Source organism: Hemicordylus capensis, chromosome 13 (genome assembly GCF_027244095.1).
Source record: "Hemicordylus capensis ecotype Gifberg chromosome 13, rHemCap1.1.pri, whole genome shotgun sequence".
Lineage (NCBI taxonomy): Eukaryota > Metazoa > Chordata > Lepidosauria > Squamata > Cordylidae > Hemicordylus > Hemicordylus capensis.
Window position 1 is genome coordinate 13231413 of NC_069669.1, and position 21956 is coordinate 13253368.

The 21956-nt window shown below is 45.9% G+C and overlaps 1 long non-coding RNA gene across 1 annotated transcript; it reads right to left on the reverse strand.

Annotated features, from left to right (window-relative positions):
* Positions 1-3995: 3995 nt before the first annotated feature.
* LOC128336369 (uncharacterized) lies at positions 3996-20580 on the reverse strand. The gene is made up of 3 exons (XR_008311936.1): positions 20075-20580; positions 12229-12262; positions 3996-4527 (listed from the first exon to the last, which is right to left on the reverse strand). It is a non-coding gene; the product is annotated as an uncharacterized LOC128336369 (long non-coding RNA).
* Between the last annotated feature and the right edge of the window lie 1376 nt (positions 20581-21956).

The window sequence follows — 21956 nt, forward strand, 5'->3', positions numbered from 1 at the left end:
ACTGAACTGCTGCACACACAGAAACACTCCGCAGGTGAGCCTCTTCCATTGCCTTGATGCAGAAACACATTTATTGTGCTGCAAGATGTGATCATGTACCCCGCCCACCAAAGTGAGTCATTTAAGTTCACTCTTGCCTCTTCTTTTCCTTGCCCCATTTGAGACGATGTCATGGAAGGAAACACAGCTGCATCACGGTCTATTTTAAAAATGGCTCTTCCCATCTTTGAAAACACAACCTGAGTCTAGGAATTTGATCATTTGAAGAATTGTGGATGCTTGATTAATATCCTGGGTTTGGGGTTGTTGTTGTTTTTTTTCCCCTTCCTGCGAAACTAGATGCTGGGTTTTTTAAATTTTATTTTTTTTAATTATTTTTTTTTTTGCCGACTCACTTTATTTCTTGGCAGAGTGCAAGCGCCTGAGATGTAAGGGCTGTATATTGATCGCACCAGCTTCTGTTTGCATTATTTAGCTCTCGAAAAACATCTGTTCAGTGTTCATTAGTTTTGTGCGGGTGCCATGGCCATACGGAATGCCATCTGGTGGCTGACTCAGGGATCTGCCTTCACGCACCCATATATTCCAATCCAACAATGCCATTAACATCTGGCATGCCGTGGTACATGGTTACTTTTGTGGCACCGTAACAGGGAATCACTCATCCCTAACTACAGTGTAAATCCTGAATGCGGATCATGGCAGCCAGCTGAAGTTCAGGAAGAGCTCTCCTCCGAGCGACGATGCTAGGCAAAAGGGAAGAGGTTTCTGGGCCATACCGCTTGCTGCCAGTACGGGGGAAGTTTCTGTTTTTTGATGCACCTTTATAAATCCAGTATTTATATTGCAATAAATTGTGGCTGGGGGTGATGGGAGTTCTAGTTCGGAAAAGAGCTGGAGGGTCATGTTTGCCAACCTCTGGCCTACAGGCAGGAGCACTAGGCCTCTTGGAGTTGTGCTCTTTGCCCGTGGATATTAGCTCATGACACTTAGGGCTCTTCCCTTGTCAGGTAAACGTGAGCGGCTGGGCGCGCTGCTGATTGACATGACAGGGGCGGGACTTCCTCTTCAGACCACTGCACACGGCTGATAGAGGAGAGCTGGTCTTGTGGTAGCAAGCATGACTTGTCCCCATAGCTAAGCAGGGACCACCCTGGTTGCATTTGAATGGGAGACCACATGTGAGCCCTGTAAGATATTCCCCTCAAGGGATGGAGCCGTTCCAGGAAGAGCATCTAAGTTCCACGTTCGCTCCCTGGCAGCATCTCCAAGATAGGGCTGAGAGAGATTCCTGCCTGCAACCTTGGAGAAGCCGCTGCCAGTCTGTGGAGACAACCCTGAGCTAGCTAGACCAAGGGTCTGACTCAGTATATGGCAGCTTTCCTATGTCCCTATGTTAATGGCGCCATTTTATAACGTCTGGAGGAGGCTTAATACTCTGTATTACTTCGTCTCTACATCATGTTGCTCTTTTACCTGTAGACACCCGGTAAAGCCTTTTCTGTTCACTCAGGCCTTTAAATTTTTAAATTTTAATAAGACAGTAAAAGGGCGATGAAATACGCATTTCCGCACTTCAAAGTTTTTTTCAATGACTCTTTTTAAGGTGCAATTGGAAGTTAGAAGCGTAAATGTTTAAAAACATTCAAAAGTTTAAAAACTTGAAAACTAAAACGTGTTTAACCTCGAAACGTTTGCTCTGATGCTACATCCGTGGTTTAGTTTTTAAGTTTCTAAACTTCTGAATGTTTTTGAACTTTTGAACTTTTAACTTTCAATTGCGCATGAAAGAAGGACATTGAAAAAAGCTTTTAAATTTTAATTTTTTAAAAAAAATTGATCTGATTTTTTAAGAAAATATTTTTTTTAATTGTTTTTGTATTGTGTTTTGAATCCCCCCCCTTTGGGGGGGGTCTGTTATGCTTTCATGTATGTTTTTAATCACATGTTTTAATGTTGTGTTGTGAGCCGCACAGAGAACAATTTGTTATAGGGTGGCTAACAAATAAAGTTATATTTTTGACAATATTCATGACTGACAGAGCAGAATAACGAATACTATCTGCAGAAATCAACCCCATTTGCTTGAATTATTTGAATGACAGGCTCCACTGCTTTTTGTTATAGAGTTTTGCTTTTTAAAAAAAACATTAAAAAAATTATGCACCAAACCACATTTTTAAAAAAGCATCCTTTTTGGCTTTTCTGCCGTTATAAAACTCTTCTTCCCTAGAATGAAAATACTGAGTTGCATGCCACAAAGAGGCAGAAACAGGGGCAGGATGCCCGAATTACACCACTGAAAAATATGTAGCGAAGACCTCAGCCTTGATGCACCAAACAAAAGCATCTTTACAAACCTGTGCCTAAGGTAATGGATCCCTAACCTACGAAACAAACCACAGAAAAATAAATGTGCCTATTGATTGTATAAAGTCGCCTTTAACCCTTGTTGGAGAAGATGGTAACACTACATGTAAAGATAAAGTGAACAGGAAATATTGAAGACTTCCAAATAATGTTCTTTTAAATAATTCAGATGGAATGACATTTTTTTCCCCCCGTAGTGATCAGGAAACTATTTGTCTCTACATTTTTGCTCCTCAGGGACGGCGCTGTGAATTTTTATAAATATGTTTCTCACTCACCCATAGCAACCAGGAACTGCTGAAGCTCAGAGAGTAGCTATAGCAGGTATAGATTTGCCAGGGAAACACTCCGTAACATTAAATCAGTTCCCTTACACTTCAAAATATGTGATTTATAGGCATGCATTCTACTGGGCGGGGGGGATAAAAAAAAAAACATTAGAGAGGTTCAAAAAAGGCTATTTAGATGTGACAGGGAAATGTTTTCTTTTCCAAGCGGAAACAGCAGTATGGCTTATGCAAAAGTAGTTCATCTGGGGTTTGATGAGGCTTAAGGGGAAAGTTGAACAGCCCGGAGACAAATATTTAGCCCATTTTTGGAAATGGTCATGCTGAGATTCTGGAGCGGGACCTGGGGAGCAACAGCAGGAAAGAGGGTAAACCCTCACCTCTTCCCTGTGGACTTCTCAAAGGCATGTGGTGGGCCACTGTGTGAATCAGGAGGCTGGACTTGAAAAGCCTTGGGCCTGATCCAGCAGGGCTGTTCTTAGGACCTGGACACTTCTACATCGGCTGACGATATCCGGTCTTGGGACCTGCGGGAGCTGAGAACAGCAGCTGACATACAGAAGAGGAATGCCACAACCATGCAAGGATGTTGCGCTAGCTAGTTCTGCTCATTTGGGAGCTTGCATTCCAGACTAGTGTGGCACTGGTGCTGTACAGCCCAGTGGCATGTCTCCTCCTCCTCCTCAGTCTGTAAAAATGGCAGGGAAAGCTATTTCCTAATCTCGTTGCAAAAGCACGACGCTTCAGCACGCAGAACGCGAACACAAGAGATTGAAGCCTGCAGGCGGGCATTAAAACACAACAGCCCAAACACATATTGAGCACATTCTCACGATCACAGATTCCTGGGCAGGAGGGGGTTAACCCAGGAATCCCTCGTCATCTGGGGAACCAAGAGGCCTCCTGACCCAGCAACTCCAAACCTGGATAGCCTAGATCTGCTACCCAGGTTAAAAACAAGGAACGAGACCTTGCTGATTGTGCCATCTGCAGCACCACTGGCACCATTTATTTATTAATTATTATTTATTTATTAGATTTCTATACTGCCCTATCCATCCAAAGGCTCTGAGCGGTGTACAAAAACAAAAAAAAAAAACCACCAACAAACAACCATTTAAAACAATCAGCTTAAAACAAGATAACAACAAATTTTTAAACAGTTCAAAACATTTAAGAATAATTTAACAACCGTGGAAGGCCAAGCCAAATAAATAAGTTTTCAGGTCTCTCTGAAACTCTTTCAACTGTTCCCAGGTGGACGGCAGCCATGTTAACCATAGAGTCAGGTGGCAAGTGGGGCCAGGGAGAGTGGAGTTGTTGCAATGCTGAGCTGCCTCTTTGCTGCTCGTGCAATGCATTGTGGGATATGTGGATACCCCCCCCAGCTCCCAATTTCAGCAATGGAGGATGCTGCTGTGGTATTTGTGTGGGCTCATGAGCTGCAGAGCCCAAAGGCATGAGGGGAAGCACAAGATAGGAGCGTGCCTTCAACTCACCCCCCCCCCATATGGTTGTGTGAAAGAACCCACTTTTGTTATACAAATGGAGAAAATGGCATCATACCTTAAGACATGGATCCATCGGGTCACTTAATACTGTACAAGAATGCTTGCAAGCATATTGGAATTTGCTTCAGGTTATGACTGATGAGCAGGAAGACGAAGAGCATCCCCTCCCTGGAAGCAGGTACCCGAGATCTGGCCAGGCGCAGAGTAGAACACCATGTCCTGGCCATGGAGGCAGAGCCATTTCTGCCACACAGTTCTTCCAGCAGACAGCTGGCTTGATCACAGCTTGAATTCAAAGAGGAAGGATTGATGGATGGTCCTCCCCCTTCTCTGATCTCAGGGGCAGCTCTGGTTGATACCTGCTAGAATGGAATTAACAGTCAGGCTGGTTCCTAGCCCTTCCCCCAGCTCCTTTCAGCTGGCAGACAAGACTCCTCAGACTAGGGTTTCTGTGGATTAATGGCTCTTTCCCAAAAGCCATTGTTAACAAGTGAGCGGGCCCCACTGTTGCCATTGGGATTGCTAGCTCAATGGAGCTAATTTATTTGAAATAATTAGAGGATGGATCAGGAAGTAGAACTGGTCTTGTGGAAGCGGGCATGAATTACCCCTTTTCCTAAGCAGGGTCCACCCTGGTTTGCATTTGAATGGGAGACTACAGTTGAGCAGCACTGTAAGAGCTGGGAATGGCTCAGTGGAAGAGGATATACATACTTGCATGCAGAAGGTTCCAAGTTCCCTCCCTGGCAGCATCTCCAGATAGGGCTGAGAGAGACTCCTGCCTGGAACTGTAGAGAAGCCGCTGCCCGTCTGGGTAAACAATGCTGAGCTAGATGGACCGAGGGTCTAACTCGGTCAAAGGCAGCCCCCTGTGTTCTGATGAGTAGTGGGAGAAGTGTTTCCTTGCGAAGCTAGCCAGAGTCAGATCACTCCAGAAGGTGATTGATGACGGGAGGGTGCTTTTCTGGAATGCAGGTATGCGTTCACATATCGGTCAAATTTACCCGGAAGTCACGCAAACTATGGGGGAGCACTTCACACACAATTTGAGTTTTTCATGGCAGGTTAGAGTGTAGCCCGGTTTATATCTGGGGTTGAAAAATCCACTTTTTGCATCAGTTTGGGGGGGCAACTTCGAATTCGCAGAAAATCCTCACAGAAAACCCACAGTAAAGCCTGCTGTCTGCAAATGCTCCAGGTCAAAGGGACATTACCTGGGAACAGGTGTATGCAGAAAACCTGGGACAAAGAGGTACCCTGTTTTGGGGGGGTAGAATGGTGCAGCGGGGAAATGACTTGATGAGCAAGCCAGAGGTTGCCAGTTCGAAGCCTCGCTGGTACCTATATCACACAGCAGCGATATAGGAAGATGCTGAAAGGTATCATCTCATACTGCGTGGGAGGAGGCAATGGTCAACCCCTCCTGGATTCTACCAAAGACAACCACAGGGCTCTGTGGGTGCCAGGAGTTGACACCGACTTGACGGCACAACTTTAAACTTTACCAGGAAATTTCTAAACTAAAATTAAGGAAGCAGAGCAGTCCTGTGCGAGCATATGCTTCGGAGTCTGTTGGGTGTTGACTGTTCCTTCGCCAACAGATTATGGGCTGGACAGGACGTGATGAAGCGAGCAATTCCTTCTTTTTTCATTGTCTAGTTCATTGATTTTTAAGATGCTGGGAGTTCAGAGGCTACGGAAGGAGCTTGAAAGGAAATGCAGAGCTGGTGAATCTTGCCAATTGCTGGAGCTAAGGTGAGAGGTGAAGGGGGGAAATCATTTTTATGTTGGATACTTTAGCTTGTTTCGTGGCGATGAGAAAACAAATTTTGCCAGGAAAGGGAAGACCTGCCCAGCACGTTGAGCCAGGAGGGGAAGGTCAGGTATACAAGGTTGCACGTATCATGGTCTTGCTGAACCTGAGGGCACTGGTGAAGCTGTTCCCCATCTTCTCTCTCCTGCTTTGAAAGGCAGCAGGTAACCCAGACGGGGAGAGCGGAAGAGGTTATAACCCTCAAGAGCCAACCTGGGAGGACTATCATTTCACACCACTGTAAATGGATGTCAGCCCTTTGACACTTTATTCCACACCTGCCAGTGTGTGTGCGGCGGGGGGGGGGGAAAGGACAAAGGGTTGCGCATCAAATGCTGTTGAAACGATGCAAGATTATTCACTAAGAACTTTTAAAGGGCTTTTTCCAAGGTTGCAGGCAGGAGTCTCTCTCAGCCTTATCTTGGAGATGCTGCCAGGGAGGGAACCTGGAACCTTCTGCATGCAAGCAGGCAGGGGCTCTTCCAGGAGCGGCCTGATCAACTAAGGGGAATACCTTGCAGTGCTCACATGTCTTCCCATTCAAATGCAAACCAGGGTGGACCCTGCTTAGCAAAGAGGACGAGTCATGCTCACTACCACAAGACCAGCTCTCCTCTTCATGTGACAGAAAGTCAAATCCCTGCTAACTGAGCAAAGAGGCATCTTTTAAAAGTGGTGAGTCTCTTTATTTAGCAGGGGGAGAGCAGCTGGCCCTATCCATCCCCTGGCACAGCATCCCTCCAGTGGCTGTTGCTGGTCTCTATCTTATGTTTCTTTTCTTTTCTTTTCTTTTCTTTTCTTTCAGATTGTGAGCCCTTTGGGGACAGGGAGCCATTTGATTGATTGATTGATTGATTGATTGATTGATTGATTGATATCTGTGTAAACCGCTTTGAAAACTTTAGTTGAAAAGCAGTATATAAATATTTGTTGTATTGTATTGTATTGTATTGTGTCGTGTCATATCGTATCGTATTGTATAATATCGTATCATAAATGTGATGTAGCCACCATCTCCTCTTTAGAAGTGTGATTCCAACTTATGAAACCAGAGAACAATTGTGTGGATTGTTCTCTGGTTTGTCCCCTTAGCTAAGCAGGGTCCGCCCAGGTTGCATATGAATGGGAGATTAGAAGTGTGAGCACTGCAAGATATTCCCCTCAGGGGATGGAGCTGCTCTGGGAAGAGCAGAAGGTTCCAAGTCCCCTCCCTGGCAGCATCTCCAAGAGAGGGCTGAGAGAGATTCCTGCCTGCAACCTTGGAGAAGCCACTGCCAGTCTGGGTAGCCAATACTGAGCTAGATGGACTCAGTATATGGCAGCTTCCTATGTTCCTATGGAGGGTGAGCTAAAATGATGATGATGGTGGACAGGCTGACTACTGGCTCGAAGTATCTCAACAGAAAGTAGCTCTGTAGAAGAAGCTCAATGGAATACCCTCTGCTTTGCACCCAGGAGGTCCCAGGTTCACTTGTGGCAGCATCTCCAGGCAGGACTGGAAAAGACTCTTGCCTGAAATCCTGGAGAACCACTGGCAGCCAGTGTAGAGAAATCTGAGCTAGATGGACCAACGGCTGGACTCCTTATAAACCAGCTTCCTACGTAATCTAAGAGCTCTTTTCATAGGAAGCTGGTTTATACTAGGTGAGAACATGGGTCCATCTAGCTCAGTATTGTACAGTGGCTTACAGCTGGTCTCCAAGGTCTCAGATGGTAGCGTCTCTCTCAGCTGCACCTGGCCAGAGATTGAACCGGGGAGTTTCTCCATGCAAAGCAAATGCTCTACCACTGAGCTGCAGAAACTGTTGCACCTTGATATAAATGCAAGCGATGGCACTGTCCATTTCCAGGTCGATTTCCAGTGAGGAGCAACAGTGGGGAAGCCAGGGGGTTCTTACCAGAGCTGGTCTAAGCAACTCCAGGATGTCCTTAGCTGTGGCACCACTCCTGAAAAGGCCCTGCTCAGATGATTCCCAGGGCACTTTTTGACATGGAAAGCCCCAACGCAGGCTACTTTTAGGATTCAGCAGTATTGTACGGGATAGGCCCTATCCACCCCCAGCACAGGACCTCCAGTGACTGTTGCTGGTGTCTATCTTGTGTTTCTTTTTAGATTGTGAGCCCTTTGGGGACAGGGAGCCATCTTATTTGTTTGTTATTTCTCTTTGTAAACCGGCCTGAGCCATTTTTGGAAGGGTGGTATAGAAATCAAAATAACAATAGATAATAATAAATAATAAATAATCTTAAGGTTTTTATTTGTTTTATGTTGCTGTAAACTACCCAGAGACAGAGGTTAGGGGTGGTGTAAAAATATAATTAATTGGTTGATTGATTGGATTGTAGCTTGGGTGCAGATAAATTAGGGTTTTAATGGCTAGCTTTTTTAAAAAAAAGACTTGATTTTAAAAGTAGATTTCCATGGCCGTCCCTTTCATTTTTGGTTATGCTATCTCTCCCAAATGCATATCGGGTTAAATTTTGCCTTGCTGACTCTCAGACAAAGCTGGTCTTATTATTATTATTATTATTATTATTATTAATAGTAGTAGTAGTAGTGGTGGTGGTAGTGAATAATAATATTTTTGTTGTTGTTACTATTACTGCTGTTTGTTTGTTTGTTTGTTTAGTGATTTATTTGACAGAATATTTCCGTCGACTTTATTTAGTGACTTTTGAATTACAGAGGTAGAATGGGGGGCAAATATACTTTCTCCGTATGTTGTGGTTGAAGTGTTGTATTTGCATAATTCAAAGGCAGCTGCAGCCATAAAACTTCAGAGTCGGCGTGATTTATATGGCAGAAGCGGGGAAAGAGCTTGCCGCAATGGCTTTCAGTTTGGTGGTTTTCCAACACACAAGGCTAAATTTGGTACAGCTCACACTGTTAAATTCACAGTTTCCTACAGGGGGTTTCTCTGTATCCTTCAGCTTGAAATTTCTGTGCTTACCTGGTTTTATGCGGTGACAGCTGTAGATGTATGCGCGCGCGCGCGCACACACACACACACACACACACAATATTGATGTTGGTTTCATCTATCTATCTATCTATCTATCTATCTATCTATCTATCTATCTATCTATCTATCATATTTAGATACCACCTGATATATATCCAATTAAGAATCTAATTAAGATGGAGGTACTGATTGTGGGGGTCACAACCCAAGCGATGGTTTAGATCTGTCTGCTCTGGATGGGGTTACACTCCCCCATCCAAGTTCATGGGGGGGGAGTACATAGCTTGGGAGTGCTCCTGGATCCAAAACATTCTCTGGTTTCTCAGGTAGAGGCAGTGGCCAGGAGCTCTAAACCATATCTCAAGTCCTGACCCACTACAATCAGTATCTCTGTCTTAATTGGATTCAGCTTCCATTTGTTATCCCTCATCCAGCCCATTACTGCCTCCAGGCAGGCATTTGGGGGAGTTATGTCATTTCTTGATGAAGTTGATAGGCAAAATAGATTTGGGTTTCACTGGCATATTGAAAGCACCCTGCACAAGTCTAACCACATAAGAGGAGTTGCTGGATACCTCAATAACACATTCTGCTCTATTTGTAGAATCTAGTTCAGTCCAAATATGAGAGATAAAATTAGAAGCATCACAGCAGGTAACTGATGGTTCTGGATTTGGATCCAAGGGGGAGGGGGCTTGTACTAGCACTCCCACAACCCTAGACAACTCAGCTGAACGTGAACTTGTGGATGCAATGCAGGCAGAAAAGAATTGCTCTTTTGCCATGCATATTGCCAGAGCATAAATCTTCAGATGTGCTCTATGTTGCAACCTGTCTGATTCGAGTCAAGTCTTTCTCCATTTGTGATCTAGTCGTCTACCTTGCCACTTCAGCCACTTCAGCTCCCGGAATTTTTCTGAATACCACAGGCTAATTTTGAAGCAGCTTGGAGAGGATGCTTAGGAGCAATTGTGTCTATTGCTCCAGTGAGTTTGTTATTCCAAGTTTGCACCAGGTCATTGACAGAATCGCTGGCAGAGACAAGGCAAAACCCTTCCAAGGCTTTTTGGAATCCCATTGGATCCAGTAACCTTCTTGGGCAGACCAACTTAATGGGTCCTTCATCTCTGCAGAGGTGAGTTGCAGTTGCAAGTCCTACCTTCACCAAATGGTGGCCTGTCCATGACAATGGGGCCCCCACCCACAGAAAACCACCCTGATTAGAGTAAAAGACCAAATTGAGCATGTGACCAGCAGCATGCATTGGTCCAGAGACCAGTTGGGATAGGCCCATAGTTTTGTGATTGCTATGAACTCCGGAGCCGCTCCTGACAACCCAGTCCCATAGTGAATATTGAAGTCCCTCAACACCAACAATCTGGGCAGTTCCAATGCCAAACCCACAACCAGGTCCATCAGCTCAGTTAGGGACTCCACTGAACAGTGGGGTGATCTGTACACCAACAGTAGTCCCAATCTATCCTTGGTCCCCAGGCTTAGACAGGCTTAGTAAAGACACTTGATATGGGCCAATTCCCTGACAGGGATCCTGATAAGAGAGACCGCGTCCTTATAGACCACAGTCACACCACCTTCCCACCCACCTCCACCACAGAGTATCCTGTACCCCACCTGCTCCACCACAGAGTATCTTGCCAGGAGAAGCTGAGACCAGACTGCACCAATAGTCTCCCCAGACCAGGTCTCAGTATTGGAGGTCAGTAATGCATAGCAGGTCAGCTCCTTCATCTGCTATCAAATCATGGGTGATCTCCAGTTTGTTTTGGACTGACCTGGCATTACAAAGCAGCAAAGTGAGGCTCTGTGGGAGATTGATCTTCTCTGATCCCAGTGTTTCTCTGTGGTGTCATCACATGCTAAACTTTTGCATAGTAAAAAGTGTGTCCGTTGGCTTAGCAGTAGAGCACAGGCTTGCATGCAGCTCCCAGGTTCAATCCTGAGATCTCCAAGTAGGACTGGGACTAGGATGTACAAACCGGTCCGGTTAGAACCTCGGTCCGACTTGAACCAGGGGGTTGGGGGGGTCTAGGTTCTAATCGGACTCTCCCCCCCCCACAAAGGGAGTGCCAGTCCTGGGGCAGACGGGGCTTCCCTAGGGCTAGAGGGGATGGGAGGGAACTCAGAGGTACTTACAAGAAGGATCAGCAGGATTGGTGGCCATTGTGTGGGGGGGGGGGTGGCAGGACCATCAGCAGCTCCCCACCCTGCCCCTGCTGGCCTCCCCCATTTCAGGCCTTCTCCAGCCCAGTTCAGGCCACCACACAGACTTCTCCTGCACTATGGCAGCTTCAGATGGTCAAGGTTCTGTCCTCAACTGTCTTTCAGAATTGAGGCAGAAGCTACTGAGGGCACCATGTTGCCAATGAACTTTGGATGTTTAATGAACTGATTCTGTTTTTCCACGGTGACAGATAAGAGCAAATTGTGGAGCCAACCCAGATGAATGGATGCTGCAAGAGCTATACCACTTTATGATGACAAATATGCATAAACATGCATGACCACAGGATTGGAGGCAGCTATTTAGGCAAGGCCCTGTGAGTGGCAAATGATTCCGAGGGAAAAGCTTCTGCTGCCTGTCAGGGACATACATTACATCAAGGAAAGCATTATTATTATTATTATTATTATTTTACATTTATATCCCGCTCTTCCTCCAAGGAACCCAGAGCGGTGTACTACATACTTAAGTTCCTCCTCACAACCACCCTGTAAAGTAGGTTAGGCTGAGAGAGAAGTGACTGGCCCAGAGTCACCCAGCTAGTTTCATGGCTGAATGGGGATTTGAACTCGGGTCTCCCCGGTCCTAGTCCAGCACTCTAACCACTACACCACACTGGCTCTCTGAAATAATCTGAAATGTTGGTGACATTAATTATTTTGCTTTGGCCAAAGGTTGCTATGAACTTGTTTATGCCTGTAGCATTTGAAAGACCAACAGCATCTTCAGCAATATGGTTGTTGCGCCATTATATAGCATGGAAACTGAGTATAGACCTCAACGTCTCTCAAGTTTATAATCCAAGTTTTCTCTTAAAGGCAAAGTTCTGAGCCCTTATGTTTTATTATTGAGAATGTTCAGAAAGAATCGTGACCCTGAGCTAACATTTAAAATCGGGGCAGGGGGTGGGTGGGATGAACACGTTGTTTTTCCTTGCAAACACTTCTTCTAAACTTGGCCTGACTAGCCTTTTGTTTCTCTCTGCTCCAATTACCTCTCCAGTTTACATGATTAATTTGTAGCCACTGGCTAACATACATACTTGGCTGCCCGTGATTCCATCGCCATGACAGGAGCTGAAAAAAAGAAAAGAAAAAAGAAAAGAAAAAGATCATTATTTTCATTAGCATAAATAACTTCATGTTGATAGAGCTCCTCTTTCTGAAAACAGCTTTCTGCTGTGAAGTGTCTTTATCCATTACCCAGATATAATTGGAAGTCGAATGAATGTATCGGAGGACACCAAATATAGGCTGCAATAGTTTTGAGCTATGGTTGCGATGGTCTCTCTCATTATGGAGAGAAATGTGCGAGTGCATAGAGTAGGTTAGTTCAAGGGATGGGCTGAAATGATAGATCTTGGTAAGGCTTATGTCTATGGAAGAGACACATTGGCTATTGGAGTTAAGGCTGTGGAGTACCTTAAGTCCTGGTTTTGGAGGAACCCTTTCCCAAGTGAGAGAAGTAATAATTATAATAAATAAATAAATGAGGACGAGGAGGAGGAGTTTTATTTGTTAGCCGCTCCATAACAGGTAGTCCTCTGGACTACTCACCACAACACAATAGAAACATCCAACTTAGTCCGAAACACCCCCAGACTGGACTGAATGGGGGGTGGGGGCTCTAGGTGGTGCTGACTGAATTGGCCTGGTCCTGTTCTGATCCGGTTCGGACTCGGACCGGACCAGCCAGTTCCGTGCACACCCCTACTTTGGAGATAGGGAGCAGATCTCTCTCTCTCTCTCTCTCTCTCTCTCTCTCTCTCTCTCTCTCTCTATCTATCTCTATCTCTATCTCTATCTCTATCTCTCCATGTAAACCACTTTGGGAACTTTTGTTGAGAAGCGGAATATAAATATTCATCGTATGGTCATGTTGTCGTATCGTATTGGATGAGTCTTTGGGGACAGAAAACTATACTTACATGTGAAATTCTTCTACAAACAGAAGTTAGACTCCACTTTCAAGACTGTGCACCACCAAGACTCAGTTGAAACTTCCGGGCTCCACCCCTGGACACACACACACACACCCCGGATTCGGGACCCAATTGCTGAGCTGGAAGTGCAGACTGGGTAGATTTTTCCTCTGCAAAAAAGCAACACCCTGGACACGAATCCAATGCACACCCCAGCCACCTCTTGAATGATGCATTGCCATAATATGCTAGTGATGATATTCTAATAATAAATGACAGTAATTCATTTTCAAGACGTCACCATGCTGGTGATGTATTGCTGTAATAGATCACTGGAGAGCGGGAGGCAGGGTATTAGAGAGACAAATCTGAATGTACCTACCTTGCACAATCTATATATAGCGGCCTCCGCACTATAGGCGCGATGTTATACGTAGTACATATTTCTGGATAATATACATTTAATTCACTTGAACGCATACACTGGAGGAAGATAAACTGTGGCAGATATATAATCATCGTAAGTTTTCTGAATTAATTCAGGAAATCCAGTTGAGATTCGGAGGCTGCTACGCCAAGTTAAAATGCAAGGAGTCTGCTCGCACAGTCACAGATGCCTGGGTGGGAGAGGCTTGACCCAGAAACCTGTGGTCCTCTGGGGAAGCAGCAGTCTTCTCAACCCAACAGCTCCAAACCTGGGTAGCCCAGATCCACTACCCAGGTTGATCCATGATCCAGGTTAAAAGTGGGCTGAAAACAGAGTCCATCCTACTGTTTCTTTTGGTCGTCTGTACAGCTGATGTGTTCTCCCCTCCGGAGCAACAGAGCTACCAAATACCTGACGTGCTGTCCCATAGAAGGAGTGGACTTGTTCTCTGTTGTTCTTTTGGGGACAGGACTGTAACCGTTGGGTTGAGTGTGTGGTGATGTGTGTGTGTGTGTTGCAATTTCATGTATTATGTGTTTTTCCTTGATGTTTTAATGCTGTGTTGTGAGCAGTGTTCCCTCTAACTGGGGGTTCCCAGATGTTGTGGACTACGACTCCCAGAATCCCCAGCTGCAGTGGCTTTTGCTTGGGGATTCTGGGAGTTGTAGTCAACAACGTCTGGGAATCCCTGTTAGAAGGAACAAGGGTTGTGAGCCACACAGAGAACAATTTGTTATGGGGCGGCTAACAAAGTTTATTGTTATTTACTTATTTATCTTATTTAGCAAATTGGTTGATCGCCTGATTTCCTTAGACTTGAGGTGGTTTCCATATGTTCAAACAACAACATCAGGGAGGGGGGAAAGGAAGGAAGGAAGGAAGGAAGGAAGGAAGGAAGGAAGGAAGGCCCACCTGGGACAACCTCACAGGGCAGGTCGAAGTTGGACGGTTCTGAAGGTACACAGGTGCCAAGTCTGGAAGGGTTTTATAGGTGATAACCAGCACTTTGAATTGGACCGAGAAGCAAACTCGCAACCAAGGCAGCAACCTCACCAAAGGTGAAACATGATGATTATTCTATTTATATGATATTAACCTATTATAATATCTTATTATAGTATTATATTTATTATTTTTTATTATTAAATCCTGGAATGAGAACCATGATTGGGGATAGTAAACTTAAGGCCAAATATACCTTTTGAGGAGGGTCTGCAGTGCTGTGGTTGAACATAGGCTTTGCATGCAGAAGGACCCAGGATCAATCCTTTGCACTTCCAGTGAGGCTGAGGAAGACACCCCACCGCCCCCGCCTTGAGGACATCTCGAGAAGGACCATGGATGGAACTGGTAACACTCAAGCATACACTTCGCCGAGGCCCCATCCCCCATCTTATAATGCTAACTACTTTTAAAATATCCCTTGGTTTAATAAAATATTTTTTTTCCCCTGCAGTAGTCAGAGAAGCAGATGGGAACTGTCTGAGCTTCACAGATTGGGTGCCCTCTTGGTTATTTGTAACTATGAAGTTGGTGATTAAAGGTGACGTGTGCCATCGAGTCAGTGTCGACTCCTGGCAACCACAGAGCCCTGTGGTTGTCTTTGGTAGAATACAGGAGGGGTTGACCATTGCCTCCTCCTCCTCTGCAGTATGAGATGATGCCTTTCAGCATCTTCCTATATCGCTGCTGCCCGATTTAGTGGTTTCCCATAGTCTGGGAAACATACCAGCGGGGATTCGAACCGGCCCCTCTTGCTCCCTTGGCAAGTTACTTCCCCACTGCACCATTAGGTGGCATAGTGAAAAAATAATGTTCGTTTTTGGAAGGGAGGGAGGGAGGGAGGGAGGGGAGAGGAGAACCACTATGCAACTATAACATCCAAAATAAACAAAGAAAAATGTGTGGAAGCTTTCTCCATCAGGAAATCAAAACTTTGTCAACAGGAAAATGAACATATCATGCAAGACACGTAAGAAGGATTTCATTCCTCTGGGGTGGCAGAGTCGGCTGGCATAAAAGATAGAGTGGGATAAAAAATGTAAATAAATCTCACCATTCTGGACTGTCATCAAAAACAAAATTGGGAATTTAAGGACACTGTGACCTCAGTCGACGTCCTTTTTTCAGAATCATGCTTGAAAAGAGGAGGGTGTTGGGGATCTGGTTTCAAACTCAAATTCCAAATAATAGGCTTGAGGGATTACCAGTCCATCACCTTCATATAGAAAGAGTACAAGCAAGACTCTAAGTTTGTTGTTGTTGTTTTCCTCCGTCCACAAAGAGAAAACTTAATTTGTATTCATGAGTATTTCAGCAATGGCTTATAAAGACTACAGTGTAGACTTCATGCAAAGTTGTTTTTTTTTTTTTAAGAGTCCTTTTTGTCTACCTCTGGTGGTCTCACAACTCAGAAAATGGTGAATTTCTCATGAGATTCAGTTTGGGAAATCCCACTTTACTTCCAAATTCATATCTATGCCCTGGAAGATACTCTTCCAGGGCTGAACAAGGCAAAAGCAGTGACCTTGCAGTCTCCTCCTCTCTACTCTGGGAACATATCGTGGTGTAGTGGTTAGAGTGCTGGACTAGGACCGGGGAGACCCGAGTTCAAATCCCCATTCAGCCATGAGACTTGCTGGGTGACTCTGGGCCAGTCACTTCTCTCTCAGCCGAACCTACTTCACAGGGTTGTTGTGAGGAGAAACTTAAGTATGTAGTACACCACTCTGGGCTCCTTGAAGGAAGCGCAGGATATAAAATGTAAACTAAAAAACTAAAGGAAGTGTGCTGTTTCACCACACTGTGACTTTTCGTGCTCCCACTCCACATCAATGATGTCATGAATAGAGATGTGAAGGCCGGGCGGGAGCAGAAAATTTTGGGAAATATCCCCCAAATTAGAGACATAGGCAGCTGCTTTCTGCCAAGACAGACCAGTGGTCCATCTAGCACAGTATTGTCTACACAGACTGGCAGCAGCTTCTCCAAGGTTGCAGGCAGGAGTCTCTCTCTCAGCCCTATCTTGGAGATGACAAGGAGGGAACCTGGAACCTTCTGCATGCAAGCATGCAGGTGTTCTTCCACTGAGCTATGTCCTCATCCCCTAAGGGGAATATCTTACAGTGCTCACATATGTGTCCTATTCAAATGTAAACCAGGATGGACCCTGCTTAGCAAAGGGGACAATTCATGCTTGCTTCCACAAGACCAGCTTTCTTCCTTAAGTGCCGTCTAAAGTGAAGAGTTATGCACCAGGTTGGACCTTCCAGACCCACTTTTGGCACTTGTAAGCAAGTTTGGTAAGCTTTTTTAATAAGTTTGATTATGGCTACAAACGCTGCAGTAACCATGAGCAGCACAATGGAGGGGATGAGGGACATGCCAGAGTAGGACTTCCAGACCTGCTTTTGGTGGAAACATAGGAAGCTGCCTTCTACTGAGTCGGACCCTTGGTCTATCTAGCCAGTATTGTCTGTACAGACTGGCAGCTGTTTCTCCGAGGTTGCAGGCAGGAGTCTCTCTCAGCCCTATCTTGGAGATGCTAGGGAGGGAACTGGGAATCTTCTGCATGCAAGCAGGGAGATGCTCATCCCAGAGCGGCACCATCCCCTCCGGGGCATCTCTTAGATCGCTGTGGGCCTCGTAGAAAATTGCTCTTTTGTGTTCTGCCCAACCAAGTCCATATTGCTTGAAGATTTTCATTTTTGCAATAATATGAAATAACCCAGAAAATTAAGGAACAGGGCTCATTCACATGGCCATAGAAGGGTGGGCTGGAAGGAAGGCATGCTCCTATCTTGTGCTTCCCAATGTCTTGGTCAGAGAAGCTTGGTCAAGGTACTCAATATGCATGCCAGTCAAAAACCCACTGCAAGTTTTGGAGGGTGCAAAGATGGAAATGTGCATGATGGAAAATGATGTGATGGACTCATTTTCCATGATCCAAAATGCTGAGAAAGGTCTGGTGTTATACTTCACCAGAAGAGAGACTGTAAAACTGAGCATAGAAAATATAATAATGGCAAGAGAAGAAAAGTGTCTGCATGTTTATCATATGAGTGTTCAGATACAGACACACGGGAAGCTATTGTTTGGCTCTATGGTTCAAGTGCCCACACAGACACTGCAGGGACATTCCCCATTGCCGATATGGGGAGCTGGGACCTCCAGCTATCCCACAATGCATTGTGTGAGCGGCAGAGAAGCAGCCTTCAGTATTCCAGCAGCTCTACTCTGCTTGACCCTGCTTTGCACAGAACTCTATGGTAAACATGGCCACCAGCCGCCCAGGAACAGATTAAATTGTGCCGGGCCTGCAGTACAGCTTTCTTTGTTTCCCACCTCAGTTTTAGCCTGGGTAGCGGATCTGGGCTAACCAAGTTCAGAGGTACCGGATCAGAAGGACACCCAGTTCCCCAGATGGCCATGGCTTCTTGGGTTAACCCCCTCCTACCCAGGAATCTGTTGCCATGAGAACAGGCTCATAGATTTAGGAATGACTGCTGTTGCCTGATACCAATCTTATGGATTTCTGAAGAGTATCATATGCTGTGATAGTCCTTACTGATTCATGCTTTATAGAAGACCTTTTTTCCCCTTGCTTCCTCTCTGCAAGAGCATCAGCAATGCCAAAGCTCCTGCCAACAGCTTCAATATACCAGCCATCTTTCCAAAAAAAAAAAAGGCTGCCTCTGTTCTCCTTTTCATCTCCTTGAAAGACACAAGCTCACAGAACCAACCTGATAAGAACCAGTGGGCAGAAGAGCGTAGTTCTTCTTTGCTGACTGTGAAAGGCTGCAGAAGAGTGACACTTCAAAACAGCAGCCTGGACAGTTCAGAAGTGACAGGTTTTGGGGACCCAGAGAAGATGAAAACTCATTTCATGTTTCTAGACCTCAGGCGCTTGCAGGGTATACAGAGATGCTGGGTTCACTCAAAACCAAACGTGGGAAGTTGGGGAAAACAGTAACACCTTTCTTGGCTTAAAAAATAAACCTTACACTCTTTTCAAACATCAGTGGCACTTGGCATTCTGAACTTTGGGATTGGTTGCAACTCGAAACATAGCAAAAGTCTTATCTCATGTTGTGTGTGAGAGAGAGGATTCGGAGAGTGACCCGACCTTGCCAAGGCCCAAAGATGCAGGGTTGGAACTCGTCACTCACACTACGGTGGGTGCAAATTATTTTCCTGGACTGCTTAGATTGAAATCTGAACCCAAGAAGAATTCGGGATAGGCAGGCAAATCTGATTGGCTCCTGAGATTCGTATTGCTGAGACTGGAAATACACAGTGATCTCCAAGGTGTTCAAGGGAGGAGAGCAGGTCTTGTGGTAGCAAGCACGACTTGCCCCCTTTGCTAAGCAGGGTCTTCCCAGGTTTGGATTTGAATTTGTGAGCACTGTAAGATAGGATCTGCTCTGGGAAGAGCACCTGCCTGCTTGCATGCAGAAGGCTCCAAGTTCCCTCCCCTGTGGGGGGCTGTGTGCCGGAGAGGGGGGGGACAAACAGGCCACCTCCGCCCTAGCTACACCCGTCACGATATCTTTAGCTACTGTTATCAGGGAGTTACCATATTTCGCCAAACAGAAGGTGACCCTGAATGTAAGACGATGCCTTAAAAGATAGAGGTTAAGTTTATTTATTTCTCATTTCTTTCATTTATATACCACCCTTCCAAAAATGGCTCAGGGCGGTTTACATCAAAATATAAACAACAACAATTAAAATCAAAACTAAATCGATTGAACAAGTAAAATCATTAACATTAATATTTATTTATTTAATCCAGGATTTCCCCAGTACGGTACAAACGCCCATCCTTCCTGGTGCCGAGGAAGTTGATCCTGCTTAAAACCCTGTCTGTGCCTTGGGCAACTTCTCGACCTTATCAGGTGATTCCACCCTCCATGGCCAATTCCCACACACTCTAGCTTAGGGTCTCCATGTCCCCCGGAATTTAGGGTAGCCCCCGGATTTTGGCTCCTCCCCCCCAGCTGCTAAATCCCACCCATATTCACACGGATTTCAAATGCGTTGCCCGGATTACCCGGATTTTTATCTGGAGGGCAGAGACGGAGAGGAAAATAGACAAATCTGCCCAATAAATAAATAAATAAATAAATGCAGGTCAGTTGCCACATAATTTGCATAATATGCAAATTAGGCCACCCGGATTGGAGACACTTGGATACGGCAACCCTACCCACAGACTCAGAAAGCCAGTGGATTCGTTTTTAACCCTCTCCTCCTTCCGGAGATGCCCCTTCCCTCTCGCCATCCTCCGTCCTGCCGGCTACTCCGCTGTGATACAAACCGCCTCCCGCTTTATCTTCATCTATCTCCGCTCCCTCAGATTTATGGTTAAAATTAAGGATTTGGCAAGCTTCCGGCAGCTGCTGCCCTATTACTGCCAAACAATAGAGTGTAATTAATGTTTTTATGTTTAAGGAAGAGACAGCACATATGTTGCTGAGCAGTGGAGGGGCAGATTTATAGAGAACACACCGGAGTCAATGCCCATGTTTATATTCTTACCTGACAGATCGCGTATCATTTTCGAAAGGCTGCGCACCGATGCTCCCCTTCCCCGATTCGCCAGCGCGGCAGTGCAGCAGCCACAGAGTGGGATGATAGATTTCAGGTGACACAAGGAACGGGAGCAGAACGTCAGTAAACAGTTCGGCACATCTATTTCTCTGTAAGCAGATGGGCCTACTTAGCAGGGGCCATGACGCTGTGCTCTAGGGGCCAGTCTCCAGAGCATCACGTCTTGACTACAGCCCTCCCCTTTAAATGCCGGGAGGGGGGCAATCACGTCACAAATGCCAGCATGAGATTTTCAGCGCATAAAAGAGCACATCTCCGGCAATCGACATTTTCATGCTCAAAGGAGAATGGGACTGATGATGATGATGATGATGATGATGACGACGACGACATAGGAAGCTGCCATATCCTGAGTCCGACCCTTGGTCTATCTAGCTCAGTGTTGTCTTAACAGACTGGCAGCGGCTTCTCCAAGGTTGCAGGCAGGAATCTCTCTCAGCCCTCTCTTGAAGATGCTGCCAGGGAGGGAACTTGGAACCTTCTGCTTTTCCCAGAGTGACTCCATCCCCTGAGGGGAAGATCTTACAGTGCTCACACTTCTAGTCTCCCATTCATATGCAACCAGGGCGGACCCTGCTTAGCTAAGGGGACAAGTCATGCTTGCTACCACAAAACCAGCTCTCCTCTAAGCAGAGTTCTACGCAGAGCTCTGTCTAGTGAGTGGCAAGTCTGCGGAGCCTTCCCAAAGCAACACAATCAATTCCTGTCAGAAAATTCAGATTCATATTTGTGTCAGACATTTGGCGCTTGTCAGCATCATTGGAGAGATCCTTCTTCCGGGCCTGTCTTTTCAAAGTGACAAGCAGGACTCACAGTAATGATAAAGGCAGCTTTGGTGACCAGCGGACTCTGATATGGTTCAACTAAATCCACTACGAGACCTCCAGGATTCAGCCACAGAGAGCTGGTCTTGTGGTAGCAAGCATGGATTGTCCCTTTTGCTAAGCAGGGCCTGCCCTGCTTTGCATTGGAAGGGGAGACTCCATGTGTGAGCACTGTGACATATTCTCCTTAGGGGATGGAGCCGCTCTAGGTCTCAGATTCCCTCCCTGGCATCTCCAAGATAAGGCTGAGAGAGATGAGAATCCTGCCTGCAACCTTAGAGAAGCTGCTGACAGTCTGTGTAGACCAAGGGTTCTCAACGCTGGGTCCCCAGATGTTATTGGACTTCATCTCCCATAATCCCCAACCAAAGGCCACTGGGGCTGGGGATTATGGGAGTTGAAGTCCAAAAACATCTGGGGACCCAATGCTGAGAACCCTTGGTGTAGACAATGCTGAGCTAGATGGACAAAGGGTCTGACAGCTTCCGACGTTCTTATGTATTCTTGAATCAAACCCAAAATGGTTTCTCTTTAAAAAACAAAAAAAAACAAAATCAAGCTGACATATGTGAGCACAGGAGTGGAAGCAGGGTTTTTTTAATACAGAGGAGGGGTCGACCTTTCCTCTCCACACAACGCAGAATTAAGCTGTGGAATTTCTTGCCATGCGCTGATGGCCACAGAGAGAGCGAATGCCTGCAGAACAACTCCTCACTTCAGTGATGGCCAGCAGCTTGGGTGGCTTTAAAAGAGGCTTAGACAAATCCATGGAAGAGCAGGCTATCAGTGGCTACTAGTCTGGTGGCTATGAGCCACCTCCAGCCTCAGAGGCAAGATGCCTCTGAATCCCAGTTGCAGGGGAGCGGGCATGCCCTCACCTCTGGCCTTGGGGCTTCTCAGAAGCATCTGGTGGGCCACTGCGTGAAACAGGATGCTGGACTAGAGGGGCTTCCTTGGGCCTGATCCAGCAGGGCTGCTCTTATGTT